The sequence below is a fragment of the Triticum aestivum genome, chromosome 5D (assembly GCF_018294505.1).
Source record: "Triticum aestivum cultivar Chinese Spring chromosome 5D, IWGSC CS RefSeq v2.1, whole genome shotgun sequence".
In the NCBI taxonomy this organism is placed as follows: domain Eukaryota; kingdom Viridiplantae; phylum Streptophyta; class Magnoliopsida; order Poales; family Poaceae; genus Triticum; species Triticum aestivum.
In genome coordinates, this window is record NC_057808.1 from 179,254,095 (window position 1) to 179,273,795 (window position 19,701).

Sequence of the window (19,701 nt, forward strand, 5' to 3'; positions counted from 1 at the left end):
GGTACGGGCGGCGGCGGACGCTGACGTGGCGGTGGCGCGACTTGTCCGACGCCGGGCGGACGTGTCCGGTGCGCGGAGGGACGAGGGTTAGGGTTTGGACTGCATACGTTTTCGGGAGGGGATGCAAATATATAGGTAGAGGGAGCTAGGAGAGTCCAAATGAGGTGCGGTTTTCGCCCACACGATCGTGATCGAACGACCTACAGTATGGAAGAGAGTTTGGTGGGTTTTGGGCCGTTTTGAGGGTTTTTTTTGCTGAAACACGCAGAAGGCATGTGCGGTTACCCGGTTAACCGTTAGAGTACCAAACGACCTCCAAATGGAACGAAACTTGACCGGTGGTCTACCGGTAGTATACCAAGGCCACTTGACAAGCCTCGGTCCATTCCGAGAACGTTTGACACCCGCTCACGAAAGAAAACAAGAGGGGTGCACCGGAGGAGATGGGAGCGCCGGATTGCAAAACGGACAACGGGGAAAATGCTCGGATGCAAGAGACGAACACGTATGCAAATGCAATGCACATGAGGACATGATATGATATGCATGACATGAACAAAATGTAAAACGAAAGAAAAAACCCGACCACGGAGGGAATATCATAACACATACCCGAAAATGGCAAGAGTTGGAGTTGCAAATATGGAAAGTTACATGCGGGGTGTTACACTCGAGGAGGTCGTGTGTCGTCCGCCTCGCGAGGCTTGGCCCCCTCGCGAGGGTCTTGAGTGTTTGCTGGTGAAGATGGGTCGTACAGGGCCGCTGGTGGAGCCACGCCGTGGGCCGCAGGCAGGCAAGTCTGGGGACCCCCGTTCCCAGGACGCCGACAGTAGCCCCCGGGCCCAAGGCGCGCTCGGACTTGGCTTCGAGGCGAAGCCAAAGGGCAAGTGCGGAGCGCCGCGGGCCCCAACATCCTATGGCTTTGGTCGACGCATGGCGATTGATTGGACGTGGGCGTCTCCGCTTCCCCACGCTGCCTCGGCAACTGCCCGACTTGACGAGTCCCTGCTACATGCAGAGAAATATCATCATTACCTATGATCATGGGTATCGCCGGTTGGCCTTCTCCTGCTATAAATGAGGAGGGGGCGGAGCCCCCGTTGCTCATCTCTTCTTGCTTGCCTCATTGCTAGCGGCGACCCCCCTGGCGCCTATTCGAAGGTTCTCAGCTGCAGAGAAGGGGAAAACCCCCCGCGACGAGCCCGGGCCTCTTCCGCCGAAGAAGAGGCCGAGCCACCGCCGCGACATGGTCGTGAGGCCAGAGGTGTCGAGGCCTTGGTACGAGCGGCCTCCTCCCGGGTACCCACTGCCTCTGTACGCCCAAGCTGAGGGCTCCAGAGGAGGAGGCGACGAGCGCCGCCGCCCGCGCCGAGGCCGTGGTCGTCGCGCCGTGGTGGCGCACGCAATCGCCCCAGGAGCCCACGCCGCGGACTCCTCGCGCGAGCTCATGATGTGGACGGCGATGCCCCCGCGCTCCTGGATCCGCTTCCCACAGTTCTTCTCCACCGAGATGCCGCCAGGGCCCCCCTGGAGCTCTGGCTGCAGCACACCGACTGCGACGCCCCGGCGACTGGAGCGGAGGTCGAAACCGTCTCCCCAGGCAAGATCTTGATGACCCGCGGCTGGGGCGAGGTGGCTTGGGTCTGCCAGGCGGAAGGCGCCCTCGCCATCCACTTTAGGTACGACGGCGCCTCCACGATGTTCTTCAAGGTCTACAACGTGGAAGGCCGCCACTTGGAGTGCTGCCCTGGAGGGGGTCGTCGGGACGGCGCAGCGGCCTGCGCCGAGCGCGCCGCTGGCTTCTCCAGCGGCTCCCCTAGCAGCACGGTGGCGCTCGGGAGTCCAGCAACTCTCCCGAGCTCTATGAGACCCTGGAGATGAGCGACGACAACTACGTGCCTCCGAGCTCTCGCCGGGTCCGCAGCAAGGCCGCGGCGTCCGGCCGTCACCGTCACTGATCTGGATGGGGTTGGCGCCGGCCTCCCGTGGCCCACTGTTGATGATGGCGTCGGCCGCGCTGGCGCGTGTAGATAGGGCTCCTAGGAAGTCCCCTTTTTTGTTCCCTGCGAGGAATCGAAACGAACCCCGTGGGGGCGTGTAAGGGATCTGTAATGTCTTTTGTTCATATTATCCTTATTATGAAAATTGGTGAGCGCATGTCTTGCTTCGACTCCGTTCCCCCTTTCCAACCCCACGGCAGCTTGGTGCTCTACGCCGATAGGCCCCGATCCCCAGGTAGGCTGTAGCCGTCGTTGGTATGCCAGGTCGCGATGACGTGGTCAAGGCCAGGAGGTGAGCGGCCCAAGGTCCAGTAAGAGCTCCTGAGGCGCGATGCTCAAGAGGTCCCCTTTAGTGCTCAAGCAACTACCGAGAAGCAGGAAAGGGTGGCGGCGTTGCCGTAGCAAGGCTGCCGCAGGTGAGGGTCCGATGCTATAGTGTTGGGTCGATCTAGTCGCGAGACTTATCTTGGCATTCTTGAGCTGGCTCCTTGTGTCGCGCCAGACTCGTGCGTCGACTGCTGTAGGATAGCTAGGCTAGGCCTGTGCGAGCCCCCCCTTCTTCTCTACACTCTCCAGTGTGCTCTGCGTCCTCAGGTCCTGGCCCTCGAGCGAGCTCATCCGCCACTGGAATGCCAGGTCACGATGTCGTGGTCAAGGCCAGGGGGTGAGGGCTGGAGTGCCAGTAAGAGCTCCTGAGTCGCGATGCTCAGGAGCCCCCCTTTTAACGCGCAAGCGAATCACATGGGAGAAGCAGGAGGGGCCTGTGGTATTTCCCGCTGTCATTCTCGGGAGGTTCCTGCAGGTCAGCACAAATCGCCACGATGATTCCCGGTCTGCCGCTGGTTGCCCTGCAAGAAGATGAAGGCACTGAGGGCCTGGTGAGGTGACGTGCGCGGGGCGTGCCGCGAGCTAGAGCTCGACCACTCAGATTTGTCAGCACTGCAGGGACGAACCCGAGCACAGGCGCCGTGCCAGAATGTGTAGCTCCCGTGGTAGGTGACAATCAAGCATGTGGTAACCATAGACCGATTATGCATGGAAAGCGAACGTGATTAGGTAAACGCAAGACGATACATGCCACTGGGCCAGACCCGAGCAGCTTGGGGATGGTGCAGCCCGAGGGGCGCCCCCAGCAAGGTAAACAAAAGACATAAACGGATACATGCCGCAGGGACAGACCCATGCGGCTTGGGAATGATGCAGCCCGAGGGGCGCTCCCAGCTAAATAAACTTGGAAAATGTCACCTGGTTCTGTTGTTGAAGGAATGTTGGGGCAGCTGAAGACGTGTGGTGAAGGGGTCTCTCCTCACGAGCCTCCGGGGCCCTGAGCCTCAGGAGGCTCTCGAGGTCCGGGCGGTTCCTTGAGGACCGTCTCCATCTCCGTCAGGGCAGCATGATGCCTGGCCTCCTGAGCCGCAAGGATGCTCTGCAGGTTGCGCTGGAAGGCGGACGCCACGCTCGTCAGGCCAAACGGCATGCGAACGTAGCTGTGAGGTGGGCCCTCGTAGCGTCCCACACGCGAAGGCCAGAAGAGCTCCTGAGATGCGGCCCTGTTCAGCCCTGGGACGTCAATGCAGATGCGCCGCCCGCCATCCTCGCCTGGATGGGGAGTCGCGCCAGGTGAGCGGTAGTCGCTGCGCATGGCTCTTGCATCCTGCAGTTCCTGAGTGGTCTTGGCAATGAACTCCTGAGCGTCGGGCGCTCCTCGTCCGGCGTCCTCCTGAGGGAACCATGCTGCAAAGCACGCCTCCACGTGGTGCCCGAGCACCTCCCTCGTGATGTTGGCAAGGTTGGAGGCCCTCCAGAAGAGAGCCCCTGAGCCCTGCCCGAGGAGGGCGCCGGGCGCGCCTTCCTATGCGAGGGAGGGAGGCGCCCCAGGCACGGGCGTCGATCCTAACGTGGCTCCACTTGAGGCGCCACTCTCCTGAGGCCCTGCGCGGAGTAGCTGCTTCTTCTTCTTGGGGGCGACCTCAGGAGGGTGCTGCGCTGCATTGCTGCCGGGGTCTTCGATTGACGCCGCTTGGAAGGCACGCTCGAGGGAGCACACCGCATCTCTTTCTTCGCAGGGGACTGTGATGATTCCGCCGCTCCCTGGCATCTTGAGGACGTTGAGCCATGGTGTGTCACTGCCATGAACTTGGCCAGGGCCGGATACCCGAGGATGGCATTGTACGGCAGACGAATGTGGGCAACGTCGAAGTCGATGAGCTCGGTGCGGTAGTTGTCGCCCTGCCCGAAGGTGACAGGGAGGCGGACCTGCCCTATCGGGGTGGTGGAGCCGTCGGTTACTCCTGAGAAAGGCTTGGTAGGCTGAAGCTAATCATATGGCACTTGAAGGCTGTCGAACGTCTCGACGGACTGGGCGTTAAGCCCTGCGCCGCCGTCGATGAAGGTCTTGGTGACTTGCACGTTGCTGATGACGGGTGAGCAAAGCATCGAGAGGGCGCCAGTGGTGGCCGCACACTTGAGTTGATCTGCCGAACTGAAGGTGATGGCGCACTCGGACCACCTGAGCGGGCGTGTGGCCTCGAGCCTGGGGAGGACTGCATTCACCTCGCGAGCAAACTGTTTGAAGATACGCTGAGAGGCTAGGGCCTGGGCTCCGCCCAAGATGCAAGCGATAGCGCGCGGCTCTGGGAAGCCCCCAGCCCCCTCGTCCTGATGATGGTCGTCGTTCCTTCTTGGTGGTGGTGGCAGCGGAGGAAGGCCAGCATTGCCCTGGGGGCGGTCCTTGCGAGGCTGATCCCTCCATGCGCCCTCACGAGGCTGGTCCTACCAGCGATCTTCGTGAGGCTGGTCGCGCCACTCCTGGCATGGGCCATGATCGTCCCAGCATCCTCCGCCACGTCCTCCTCCTCGGCCGTAGCCCCGGTCGTTGCGCTCGGGGTGTCGACCGAGGCGTCCATCTCGAATGGCCCTGAGCTCTTGACAGTCATTAGTGTTGTGGCTGTGGACGTTGTGGAAGGCGCAGAACGGACGACTGCTCTTGGACGACTCGGGGATATCCCGGCCGCGCTTCGTCTCCGGCTCCGCTGCGAGCACGACCACTCCTTTGCGCTTCACGTCCTTGGCCTTGTCCTTCTTCTCCTCAGGGTTGGCAGCCGGGAGCTCGAGGAGGGAAAGGCGCCCTTCTTCAGCTCTTGCACACTTGGTCGCCAGGTTGAACAGCTCCAAGGTCGTGCACTGCTCCTCGTGGATGGCGAGCTCCTCCTTCATCTTGATGCCACGGACGCCATCAGAGAATGCGGAGATGATGGCCTCGTCCGTCACCTTGGGGATCTTGAGGTTAACGTTGTTGAAGCGCTGGATGTACTTTTGTAGGGTCTCTCCTGGCTACTGCTTGATGCGGCGCAGGTCACACGCGGTCGGAGGGCGGTCACGAGTGCCTTGGAAGTTGGCAACAAAGCGGTCGCGCATCTCGTTCCAGGAGGAGATGGAGTCCGGGGGCAGGTTCAGGAGCCACGAGCGAGCGCCATCCTTCAGAGCCATGGGGAACCAGTTCGCCATGACTTTTTCGTCGCCGTTGGCTGCCTCGATGCTCTGCTCGTAGAGCTGCAGGAACTCCGCCGGGTCGGGGGTGCCGTCGTAGCGAGGAGACAGGTCTGGCTTGAACTTGCCTGGCCATGCGACGCTACGCAGCTCAGGAGTGAAGGCACGGCAGCCTGCGCTGGGCACCGGGACCCTTTGCTGGTGTGGATCCTGCCCTTGATGTCCGTGCACCGCCACTGCAGGCGGTGCACGGTCTTGTCGTAGTGGCGCCAGGAGCGCGGGCGCATTCTCTTGCGGACGAGGAACCTCTTGGCAGCTTCCTTCTTCTCGCGCGGGCGCCCGGCGCGATGGGCCACGCCGGGGAGCCGCACGCCATGGCGCCAGGACACCGTCTTGGTGCAGAGGCGGTGGAGGCGCTCCATGCACCACGTCGCCCGCAGTTGGCGGAGGGCGAGGCAGTGAGAGAGTTGGCGCAGGGGAGCCCCCTACGGCGCTGATGAGCTCGGCGATGCGGTCCAGCCAGTCCTCATAGAGGTCGTCGACAGGGCGGTAGCGCAGGAGCTCATGTGCCATGTGTAGCGCGGCCTGCGCGTCCGTGGGAGCGCGACGAGCGTGAGACGCCGAGCCGGCCGGGGTCAGCGACGGAGTGGCGGTGCGGCCGTCCCGCCGCACCGAGTGGTGCAGCGAGGATGCTTGCTGCTCGTTTCCCGCCGCGCCGGTGGCGGTGTTGGCGGCAGGCGACAGGGAACGACGGGGAGGTCCGCCGACAGGAGCGTTCTGAGCGACGCGGGCGGCGAGGGCGGCCCGACGCTCAGCACGGGCGCGATGAGCGTCCGCCATGGATGCGACGAAGCGACGGGACGCGGATTGATGGAAGAAAAGCTTCGGTGCACCCCTACCTGGCGCGCCAAATGTCGGATTTCAGGTTTCGGCAAAACCCTTTAGGTTCGAACACTGGGGTGCGCACGAAGATCTCCCCCTACCTAATCACGCCCTCAGCCTCACCGCGATCTCAAAGCCTGGCTCGACGAACCCGCAACACAAGAGACACGAGATTTATACTGGTTCGGGCCACCGTTGTGGTGTAATACCCTACTCCAGTGTGGTGTGGTGAATTGCCTCTTGGGCTGAGGATGAACAGTACAAGGGAAGAACAGCCTCCTGAGGTGAGGTGTTCTTGCGCTTGGTGAACTTGTGTGGGTGAGGATGATCTAGTCCTAGGTTAGATGAGGTCCTATGGTGGTGGCTAGTCCTAATTATAGAGGCCCTGGTCCTCTCCCCAAATGTTGAGCGGGAAGGGAGCCAACAACGGCCAAATTCAAAGGGAGACAACTAGGACAAGCTCTCCTAACTAAAGGTGGTCTTCGCCTTCCAAAGGCTCTGGTGGTGACGCCGTCTTGGGCTCCACGGTGACCTCTGTCCTGCTGTCCTGCTGGTCTTGGTCTCGTTGCACCAACATGAAAACCTTTGCCTGATGCCTCGGGACTCCTCGCCTGCGCTTGCCCCTTTAGCACCAAAGAGGAAACAAGGACACTGCGCGTGCTGGCGCCCGCCTGGCCTTGGTCGTCACGGCTTGCGTCACAGGAACCTCGCGAGGTGTCCCTTGCCTTGATCTCTCCGCCCCTCGCGAGCCAGCCTGGTGAGGCAGCCCTCGAGGAGGTCTTGTGTCGTCCGCCTCACGAGGCTTGGCCCCCTCGCGAGGGTCTTGAGTGTTTGCTGGTGAAGATGGGCCGTATAGGGCCGCTGGTGGAGCCACGCCATGGGCCGTAGGCAGGCAAGTCTGGGGACCCCCGTTCCCAGGACGCCGACAATCATAATCTTCGTTGTGAATATCTTCACATACCACCATTGTCTTCAATGTGTTCACACATTTTTAGGGGTCATCTCCGGTAGGTAAAACGAATCAATGAGGGACTACTAACTGTGTTATCCTGCAATTCTCACAAACACATTAGTCCCTCAACCATGTTTGTCGTTAATACTCCAAAACCAACTAGGGGTGGCAGTAGATGCACTTACCCTCTGAAGCTGGTGACGCTGAATGATCCTGGCGAGGTTGCAGCACTTGGAAGCCTAGGCAGCCTTGGCTTTGGCTTCTGAACCTGAGGCCTCTGCTCCACATGGTAGTCATACTGTGGTCCGGGAGCAGTGGGAGGAACCAAGATAGGCCATTTCACAGTGACCAGCTGCCCACGATCAAATGCCCGTTCAATGGTGTGATGCCTAGGAGGTGGAACAGTGGCTTATGCACTGATATTGGCTTCAGGCTGCACATTAGCTTCAAGCACCACATCAGCTTCAGGCTCCACATTGTCTTCGGCCATGACGATGTCATTAGCTTCAGCATCATTGTTTGTGGCAGCCTTAGTGGTGTTAACCTCCGTTCATCCAATGACAGGAGGGTTAGGCACAGTCACATTCTCCTCGAGAATGACTTGATCAGTAGCAGGGGGTGTGGCAACTCATTCTTCTTCTCTTTCTCCTTGATCTTCATCGGCTGATGCAGCCAGAATGTCTTCAGCAGCTTTAGCTTCAGACTCAGAGACGTTCGCAGTAGGGGTGGCTTCAGGAAACACTTGATGTGCTACTGAGCTTTGTTGCGCTTCCCCTTCCGGAATGCTCTACATGGTGACCTGCGTCCTGGGGCCTTTGCGAAGCCTGCGGAAAGCTGGCGACGCCTGTGGTGATGGAGTGGTCTGCACCATGTACTTGTCGTCCTCAAGCACTGGAGTGGTGACTTGAGGTAGTGGAGTTCTGGGTGTCTCATCATGAATGGGGGTGTCTTGTTGAGGGCGATCGGCCCATGAATCATCCTGAGCAATTGGCGTCAATGGACGACCAATGCTGATGAGTTTGCTATTCATAAGAACAGGCGATGATACCATTTGGTGCTCAAGTTGAGGAAGGACTTCATCATCTTCTACATTGTATTCACGACCAATGTCTTCAGTTGTGGTGGGGTCAACAGCTGGAACTTCTTCATCTTCATAAGCCTCTGTGAAAGGAGGCTCGTGAATCATAAGGCGACGTTCTTGGTTGGTGGAGGCTGGACGGGCAATAGAAATGGGCTCAACAACAAGGGGTTCAGAGGCCACAGCATGCTCTTTCTTTCAAGACTTTGTCTTTAATTTCTTCTTCGATGGTGCATCAACAGAAGCATTCTTGTGCTTGCGTTTCTTGGCTTCGTCTTCAGCTGCCCTTGTCTTCTTCAGTTCTGAAGCTGCTGAGGGGACCTTACGCTTCGAGCCAATCATGCTGGCAGGGAAGACAATGCGAGGTTCTTCCTGCCTTGATGCTTCACTTCGGGCTTCAGCAGACTTCTTCTTTTGTTTGGCAGCCATCTTGGGGTCGATGCCAGGACGCCCAAGAGCCTTGCACTTCTTAGCCTCATTGTGTGCTTAAACACATTTCTGCGCAAAGTACTTCATGCGCTCTCTTGAACCTTTTGCTTCTTCACGCTTCTTGTGAAACTGTTCCTTGAGCTCATGCAACATCTTCTTGAAGATCTGAACATCTGCCACGCTGAGCTTGGCCATGTTCTTCTTGAAGTGAGCCTTCTCATAGTCAATTTTATTCTTGAGCTCGACAATCTTCTGAGCCAAGGCCAACTCATTTGCAATGGCTCTGTGAAATGTGACGCTGATTTCCACAGGAAGCTGAAGATCATCAATGCTAATGCTCTAGTCGTCGAACCACTCATCAATGAAGTTGTTCAGTATATCAACATAAAAGAGGGGCAGATCATTGAAGATCTCCGCCTCTTGTTTGCTCTTGATCAGTAGCTCAAGGGCATCATCACCAAGATCTTCATCGCTGGACAGATCAATGGTGTCATCCTCAATGTGCAGAACGACAGCAGGAGTCAGTTCATGCCCAGAAATCTTCTTGGGCTTCTTGGTTTTCTTTGTCTTCTCGGTCTTCTTGGAGACATGAGACAGATCTTCAGATTGCACACTGGGTTCAGGAGGTGCAGCGGCCAATGGCTTCACACGCGAAGATTTTGGTGAGGCAGAGGGCTTCGAAGCCTCTGTTTTCTTGTTCTTCTGCGGCTTTAGTGGTGCTGGCGCGTCTTCAGAGTCAGCGTCATCAGCAGATTGATCCACTGTGGCCCTCTAAGATGCGATGGATAGAGATGGCCATCAAAGTTGTCAAAGGGGCCGATGACATTGGGATTTGCATCACGGGTGCCATCAACCCTCGGAGCAGACGGACTAGGGTTGAAGTCAAGCCCAAATGCCTTCTTGTTCTTAGCCGTTGACTCCTTTGCAAACTGAAAATTGCGCTTGAAGAGATTGTCTTCGCAACACCATAGCATTGATGTCGGATCTGCATTCTCACACTGTGGTCCTCGGACCATGCATGGGTAGAAGGCTTGAGCAATGGCTTCAGACTTGGAATTGGGCTGCAGATTTCTGTATAGAATATCTCCCCATGGGCGCTTGATGGCGTTCTTTTCAGCATATTCAGCAGTCACAAATCTGTACTTGAACCATTCTTCCGCCCAATATCTTCGAATCCATTGGATTCGGGTCTTGTGCTGGCCATAGCTTTCCTCAGGATCTGTCTTGTACATTTCAAACAGATCAGGAGGTAAATGCGTAGCTGTATCTCCACGGCGCTGCCTGCCACCCTTTCTAGCCGATTTCTCTATTGCCATTATATTCAGACTGAACGGCTTCAAGACAGTGAATGGCTTCCTTTTGCTGGTCAGACATGAACTGGCTTCAGATGAGTGAATATGGCGCTGTAAGAACTCTGCAAATGAATGCAGACTATGAGAACCAAGGGAGTCTCCCATGGACATGTACCTGTGACAGCATTAGAGGTGCGAGGGAAGGGGAAGAGGTCATATGCATTCTCAGAAGATTTTGAAGATAAATCAATTTGAAGACATTGACCTCATAGTGCGAAGACATTCACTTATTTGATGAGAGTTGGTTCCAGATTTGTACGAATCCATGAATAAGTACAAGTGAGGAATCTAACTAGTTGTGAAGCATAAGTGAATATACTTGGCATGATATGAGATGCAGATGAAGATGGATCCAGATTTGAAAGTGAAGAAACCACTTTTGATTGAAGTGGATATATTTGACGGATCAAAAAGGCAGTAAAAAGTAAGTATTAATTATCGCCGACGAACTGCTAGATGAGGTGAAGAGAGAGGCCGAGCAGTTCAATCTCCCGCGTCCTAACTTGGCGGCGGCGGAGAGGACGAGGTCCACGGCCTGTGTGAGGACTACGTCGAAGAAGTCGCGACAGCTAATCGCTTCGTCTCCGGCGTCAACATGAGCTAGCGGAGGCACTAGGGTTTGTGCGAGGTGGAAGAAGAGATAATGACCGTGGTGAGTGTATATTTATAGGGAAAGGGACAACACAGCATAATTACGCAGGTGCCCCTGGGGGTTCACATCTGAATGACACGTGGGATGCATGCAACATATTAGAAGTTGTTCCATGTTCCCACGCACGCCTGGATTGTCGGGTGGTCGTTCCGGCTTCTCCGGTAATAAGGATATAGCATTAAAAATAGATTTCAACTTTTGTCTCTTTGTCTTCTGCTGACAAGGATGCAGAGAAGACAATCAACAGGATTCAATATAATGCATATGATTTGGATAGATAGAATTTGAGGTAGAAGGACAGAAGGGGTCAGGGTCCGATCACGTTCACTTAGATAAAAAATTCAAGTATGAAGACATAGCTATAAGTGAATGCTATAGAGGACTGAACACGAATATATGTATATATCAGCATAAGACCAACTCAACATTGTGAAGATAAACATAAAGTCAAATCAAGGTTGAAGACAAATTAAATGCAAAGACTTCAAAAGAATTTAGTGGTGGCGTTACCCACCGTATAGGAATTATTAGACCCAGACACGATGCACAATTATCGTGGCGCTCCGAAGTCAAATTCCGCATTAATGTATTCACACTTAGAGTGTATGTCTTCATTGATTGAAGATACACGTTACTTCGTGTGTTGCACATCTAAGTCATCAATATGCATAAGCGTTAGGATGTGTGTCCAATTACAGGACATTCGAGGATTCTAAGATATTTAGCTCACACCGCAACTTGCAAAACCTTTTCTCATCCAAGGGCTTTGTGAAGATATGTACCAATTGTTCATCAGTGTTGACGTGAATGATATCAATATCTTCCTTCATGACATGATCTCTGAGAAAGTGATGACGAATCTGAATGTGCTTTGTCTTCGAGTGCTGGACTGGGTTGTTGGCAATCTTGATGGCGCTTTCATTATCGCAGTAAAGTGGCACTTGCTTCAGGTGGATGCCATAGTCCTTGAGAGTTTACTTCATCCATAGAAGCTGAGCGCAGCAAGATCTAGCAGCAATGTATTCAGATTCGGCAGTGGAGAGGGATACACAGTTCTGCTTCTTTGAAGACCAACAGACAAGAGATTGTCCAAGGAAATGACATGTGCCTGATGTGGACTTGTGATCAACCTTGTCACCAGCATAATCAGCATATAAGAATCCAACTAGATCAGACTCTAAGCCCTTTGGATACCATAATCCTAGTGTTGGGGTGTAAGCCAAATATTGAAGAATTCGCTTCACTGCTAAGTGATGCGATTCCTTTGGTGCCGCTTGGAATCGGGCACACATACAAACGCTAAGCATTATATCTGGCCTAGATGCACATAAATAGAGTAAAGAGCCAATCATGGAGCAGTATACCTTTTGATCAAACTCTTTACCATTGTCGTCGGGACCCAATTGACCTTTAGTTGGCACTGGCGTTGTGTACCCTTTGCAGTCTTGCATTCCAAACTTCTTCAGGCAATCTGTGAGGTATTTCTCTTGTGATATGAAGATGCCGTTGCTCTGCTGAAGGATTTGAAGACCGAGGAAGAATTTCAACTCACCCATCATGGACATCTGATATTGCTCTTGCATCATGTGTCCAAACTCATCACTGTATCTCTTGTCAGTGCATCCGAAGATAATGTCATCCACATAGATCTGGCATACAAATAGTTCACCATCGCATGTCTTCGTGAAGAGAGTGGGATCCAGGGAACCAGGTTTGAAGCCTTTGCTCTTCAGGAAGTCTTTGAGTGTGTCATACCAAGCACAAGGGGCTTGTTTGAGGCCATATATTGCCTTGTTGAGCTTGTATACCATGTCAGGATGTTTTGGGTCCTCAAAGCCAGGTGGTTGTGCAACATACACTTCTTCTTCAATCTTGCCATTGAGAAAAGCACTCTTCACATCCATTTGGTACAAGAGGATGTTGGATGGTTGGCGTACGCTAGCAGTATGCGAGTGGCTTCAAGCCTAGCCACCGGAGCAAATGCTTCATCGAAGTCAATCCCTTCAACTTGAGTGTATCCTTGAGCAACGAGACGAGCCTTGTTTCTGACAACTTGACCATGCTCATCTTGTTTGTTGCGATAGATCCATTTAGTGCCAATGATATTGTGCTTGCGAGGATCAGGACGCTTAACCAATTCCCACACATTGTTCAGCTCGAACTGTTGAAGCTATTCTTGCATAGCTTGAATCCATTCAGGTTCCATGAAGGCTTCAGCAAATTTCTTGGGTTCAGATATAGAGACAAATGCAAAGTGCCCACAGAAATTTGGTAGTTGTGTTGCTCTTGAACGAGTGAGTGGACCAGGTGCATTGATGCTATCAATTATCTTCTAATCTATACCTCATTTGCAACACGAGGATGAACTAGACGAAGACTTTGCCCTTGCTGATCATTGTCTTCATCTTCAGCATTGGCTTCAGGCTGAGCAGTGTCTTCAGGTTGATTAGGTGCAGTAATGATGATTTCTTCTTCAGCATGTGCCTCTGAAGGTATGATTTATCTAGTACCCATATGCTTGATCGATTCACTAGGTGAGACTTCATCTAGCACATTCGGCAGGTGCTCTCTTTGCGAGCTGTTAGTTTCATCGAACCACACATCCATAGTTTCAACCACTTTATAGTGAAAGAGGTTGAAGACTTTGTAGGAGTGCGAATCCTTTCCGTAGCCAAGGATAAAACCTTCATGTACTTTCGGTGCAAATTTTGAAGTGTGATGTGTATCCTTGATCCAGCACCTAGCACCAAATACTCTGAAGTAACTGATATTTGGCTTCTTACCAGTTAGGAGCTCATAGGATGTCTTCTTTAGAAGCTTGTGAAGATAAACATGGCTGATGACGTGACATCCAGTATCAACGGCTTCAGGCCAGAACTTCCTTGGAGTCTTGTACTCATCAAGCATCGTCCGAGCCATCTCAATGAGTGTTCTGTTCTTGCGCTCCGCGATGCCATTCTGCTGAGGTGTGTATGGAGATGAGAAATCATGAGTGATGCCCAATGTATCAAGATAAGTATCGAGGTCGGTGTTCTTGAACTCTGTGCCGTTGTCACTTTTGATGTGCTTGATCTTGATGCCATAGTTCGTCATGGCACGATTGGTGAATCATCTGGAGACATCCTCCACTTCATTCTTGTAGAGAATTATATGTACCCATGTATATGTGAGTAATCATCAACAATGACGAAGCCATAGAGGCAAGCAGTGGTAGTAAGGCTAGAGTAGTGAGTAGGGCCAAATAAGTCCATGTGAAGCAGCTCGAAGGGACGAGTCGTCGTCATGATTGTCTTCGAGGGATGCTTGGCCCTAGTCATCTTTCCAGCTTCGCATGAACCACACAGATGATCCTTCTTGAACTTGATGCCCTCAATGCCAATGACATGTTTCTTCTTCGTGAGTGTGTACAAGTTCCTCATGCCAACATGCCCTAGCCTCCGATGCCAGAGCCAACACTCTGAACATTTTGCTAGAAGACATACGGCCAACTGTGGTCTTGCTGAGAAATCTACCATGTACAGATCATCTTTTCGATACCCTTCAAAGACTAGAGATTTGTCAGATTCCATGAGCACAAGGCAACGATATTTTCCAAATATCACAATCATGTTCAAGTAACAAAGCATTGAGGCAGACATTAAGTTGAAACCAAGGGATTCAACAAGCACCACTTTATCCATGTGCTGATCCTTTGAGATTGCAACTCTACCTAGACCCAATATCTTGCTTTTACCAGTGTGAGCAAATGTGATGTGACTTTTGTCAGATGGACGTAGGGTTGAATACATCAGAATACTTCGATCACCAGTCATGTGGTTAGTGCATCCACTATCCATAATCCATTCTGAAGCCTTTGGTGTCATACCCTACAGTGCAGTTTAGGGGATAGGCTTCACCAAGGGTATTGTGAAGCATAAACATTTGACGAACAAGTGGATTATGAAAGTTCAGATCTTGGTTAGGATAAACGGGATGATTGTCAAGGAATCCTGGAACAAAATACATAGTAAGACCATTTGGGCATTTTATCTTGCGCCCCACAAGATGTTTTAGGTCCCCAGCATAAGCATCAGACGCCTTTGATTTCCGGCTGGAGACCTTTCCCTGCAAAAGAGAGTTAATTTTTCTTAACCACCCACATCTTTAGGGGTGGCTTAGAAGCAATGAGTCTAAGTGCAGCATCTGACAACTTCGGCTTTGGAGCCCTAGCAAATAGCCTTGCAGGAGGTGAATAATACTCATAAGAATAAGTAGAATAGCTCTTGCTCTTATGAACATAGTGGTTTGACGAAACACGTTCATATTCATAAGTCTGAGTATGGTTTCCTTGCAAAACATTGGCGTTAGGGTGACTCTGGTGAGTCCTCTGTCTATATGAAGCCTTAGGACCATATGAAGCCTTTGGTCTGGGGTTTGTCTTCTTCCCAGGTGGTGTCATGATGACATTCACAGGAAGATTCTCAAGACAACTTTTGGGCACCCAGATCTTCTTCATAGGTGGCCCATTCCTGCAGTTAGTACCAATATACCTAACAAACACTTCACCATTCCGATTTTTAAACAGTTTATAGTTTGCATCAAAGGATTCATCAATGATAATCGGGTTAGCACAAGTGAAGCCAGATAAGGTAGATGGATCCATTGAAGGTCCCTTTGCAGCAACCCATGTGGTTTTGGGGTACTGCTCAGGCTTCCAGTAAGAACCATCAACATTCATTTTCCTCTCGAACCCAACAACTTATTTCCTAGGGTTTCAGTTCAGAATCTGCTTTTTGAGGACATCACGTAGTGTTTGATGCCCTTTGAGACTTTTGTACATTCCTATCTCAAACAATGTCTTCAACCTAGCATTCTCATCAGCAATGGTAGTGGTATCCTCAGTAGAGGGGTTAGTTACCACATCAGCAGTTGAGGATATTGCAGCAGTAGCAGCAGTAGAACATTCAACAATAGAGACAACGTTATCACACTCAAGACATTTTAGACATGGTGGTTCAAATCCTTCCTGAGCGAAACTGATCTGTTGAGCATGAAGTGACTCGTTCTCTTTTCGAAGATCTTCATGAGCTGCTCTCAAGTTCTCAAGTTCTTGGTTCCTTTGAAGATAATCGTAGGAAAGCTTTTCATGAGTTGTTGAGAGTGTTTCATGACGACTTTCAAGTTCCTCGTACTTAACATGAAGATTTTTGATGTCTTCAATTAAGGACTGAGATTGGGTCATTTCCGCGTCCAACAGGTCATCGCTTTTGTCTAACAACTTTTGAATATGTTCCATAGCAGTTTGTTGTTCAGTTGCAATTTTAGCAAGTGTTTTGTAGCTAGGTTTAGATTCATATTCAGAGTCATCTTCACTTGATGTTTGAAAGTAAGCATGGCGTGAGTTTAGCTTGGCACCACGTGCCATGAAGTTGTAGGTGGGAGCAGAGTCATCCTCATCATTAGCATCAACGTTGGTGACGAGGCCATTGTCTTCAGTGTTGAAGATGGACTTGGCAACATAAGCAGTAGCTAGAGCCAGGCTTGCCATGCCTGAATCGGACTCCTCCTCAGACTCCACCTCTGCCTTCTCAGAAGCAGACTCCTCCTCTGAATCCATCTCCTTGCCAACAAACGCACGAGCCTTGCCAGATGAGCTCTACTTGTGTGATGAAGACTTTGAGGATTTCTTCTTCTTGTCACCAGAATCATATTCCTTGCTCTTCTTCTTCTTCTTGGTCTCATTGTCCCACTTTGGACACTCAGAGATGTAGTGACCAGGTTTCTTGCACTTGTGGCATGTTCTCTTCTTGTGATCACGATGGGAAGCTTCATCATTTCTTGAGCTGGATCTTAAAGACTTTCTGAAGCCTTTCTTCTTGGTGAATTTCTGGAACTTCTTCACAAGCATAGCAAGCTCCTTTCCAATGTCTACAGGATCCTGAGAACAGCTATTAGATTCTTCTTCAGATGAGGAAACAACCTTTGCTTTCAAAGCGCGAGTTCGGCCATAGTTGGGACCATAGATACCTCTTTTCTCAGATAACTGGAACTCATGTGTGTTGAGCCTCTCAAGTATGTCAGACGGATCGAGAGTCTTGAAGTCAGGGCGTTCTTGAATCATCAGGGCCAGGGTGTCGAATGAGCTGTCAGGCGATCTCAAGAGTGTCTTGACAATCTCATGCTTGGTGATCTCAGTGGCACCGAGTGCGTGAAGCTCATTTGTGATATCAGTGAGGCGATCAAATGTGAGCTGGACATTCTCATTGTCATTTCTCTTGAAGCGGTTGCAGAGGTTGTGAAGAACACTGATCCTTGAGTCTCTCTGGGTTGAGACGCCTTTGTTGACCTTGGAGAGCCAGTCCCAGACTAGCTTTGCATTTTCCAGAGCACTCACACGACCATACTGTCCTTTGGTCAGATGACCACAGATGATGATCTTGGCAATCGAGTCCAGTTGAATGAACCTCTTGACATCAGCAGCGGTGACACCTTCGTCGACCTTGGGAACGCCGTTCTTGACGACATACCAGAGGTCGACATCAATGGCTTCAAGATGCATACGCATCCTATTCTTCTAGTAGGAGTAATCAGTGCCATCGAAGACAGGCCACGCAGCAGAGACTTTGATTATCCCTACAGTCAACATAGCTAAAACTCCTGTTGGTTAAACCGAATCACACAGAACAAGGGAGCACCTTGCTCTGATACTAATTGAAAGTGCTAGTTATCGACTATAGGGGGGTGAATAGGCGATTTTTATGAAAGTCTTCAAAACACGGGGGCTTTGAAGACAAACAGTAGAAATAAACCTATTGATATGCAGCGGAAGGTAGACTACACTAGACAGTCCATAGTCAAGTAAGCAATGAAGTGAAAGCACGAAGGCTATTAGCAGCTAAGTAGTATGGATCAGGATGGAAGATAGTATGAAGCCAAACAACAACAGTTTTCACTTAGTGAAGACAATCAGATCAGACAGCCAATGACTTCACGAAGACAAACTGTATGTAAAGAGAGGTAAAGGATAGAACCAGTTGCTTGGTGAGGATGAGGATTTGTTGGACCAGTTCCAGTTGCTGTGACAACTGTACGTCTGGTTAGGGAGGCTGAGATTCAACTCAGAAGACTGCGTCTTCACCTTATTCCCCTTGAGCTAAGGACACTTAGTCCTCGCCCAATCACTCTGGTAAGTCTTCAAGGTAGACTTCCAAACCTTCACAAACTTCGTTCACCGGCAATCCACGATGACTCTTGGATGCTCATAACGCGATGCCTAACCGGCTGGAGGATTCATAGTCCTCAAGTGTAACAAGTCTTCAGATCACACGGACGGAAAGACTTCAGTGATGCCTAACACTCTTTGGCTCTGGGTGTTTTGGGCTTTGTCCTCGCAAGGATCTCTCTCTCAAATGCTTCGGAGGTGGGTTGCTCTCAAATGAAAAAAGCCGTGCACTAACTCTTAGCAGCCACCAATTTATGATGTAGGGGGTGGGCTATTTATAGCTAGGAGGCAACCCGACCTGATATGTCCGAAATGACCCTGGGTCACTAAGGATCTGACACGTATCCAACGGTCAGATTTCAAACAGACGCGAAAACATGACTTGGGCTACAAGTAAAGCTGACTCATCCAGCTCTGGATTAGATTTTCTCTCATTGTCTTCGCTCGAAGACATAGGATTTGGTTGAGCATCACATCAGTCACTCTGACTTTGTTCACTTGGACCCCCCCTTAACAGTACGGTGGTTCCTATGACTCAACAAGGAAGAAAAGGAAACTACGAAACAACTATGTCTTCGCACTCCATAGTCTTCATGCGATGTCTTCTCATGTCATAGTCTTCAATATGGATCTCTTCACATACCACCATTGTATTCAATGTCTTCACACATTTTTAGGGGTCATCTCTAGTAGGTAAACAGAATCGATATGTGACTACTACCTGTGTTATCCTGCAATTCTCACAAACACATTAGTCCCTCAACCAAGTTTGTCGTCAATACTCCAAAACCAACTAGGGATGGCACTAGATGCACTTACACTAAGTCAATGACTATTGTCAATGGAGAGTTGCACCGATGCAGTGTCACAGGGGCGTTTCAATGTTGTGTTTCTCCTGAGGAGGGCCGTGAAATTCTACGAGAGATTCATGAAGGAGATTGTGGCCATCATGACGGCTCTAAGTCTCTCGTGGCTAAGGATTTTCATCATGGGTTCTATTGGCTGACGGCTCATGCAGATGCAGTGGATTTGGTTAGCAAGTGTGATGGTTGTCAGAAATTTTCAAGCCGAGCTCATGTGCCGGCTCAAGAATTGAGGATGATTCCAATTACTTGGCCGTTTGCAGTCTGGGGGCTGGATATGGTTGGTCGTCTTAAGCGGTCCAAGGACAAAAGGACTCATCTCTTGGTGGCAGTTGACAAGTTTACAAAGTGGGTTGAGGCAGAGCCGGTTAGTAAGTGTGATGTGGCAACGTCAGTTCAATTCATCAAAAAGGTGATTTTCCGTTTTGGTTATGCTCACAGCATCATAACTGATAATGGCACTAATCTGTCCAAGGGTGCTATGAAAGAATTTTGACAACGAGAGCATATTCGTCTTGAGTCTCGTCAGTCGCCCACCCCCAGTCTAATGGTCAAGCTGAGAGAGCCAATCAAGAAATATTGAGTGGCATCAAACCCCGGCTTATGGTCCCTTTGCAGAGGATGCCGGGTTGTTGGGTGGAAGAGTTGCCTTTGGTGCTATGGAGTATTAATACTACCCCCAAGAGATCTACGGGTTACACGCCTTTCTTCATGGTTTATGGAGCATAGGCGGTTCTTCCCAGTGACATCCGTCACGACTCGCCCCGTGTGGCGGCTTATGTTGAAGCCGATAATGAAAAAGC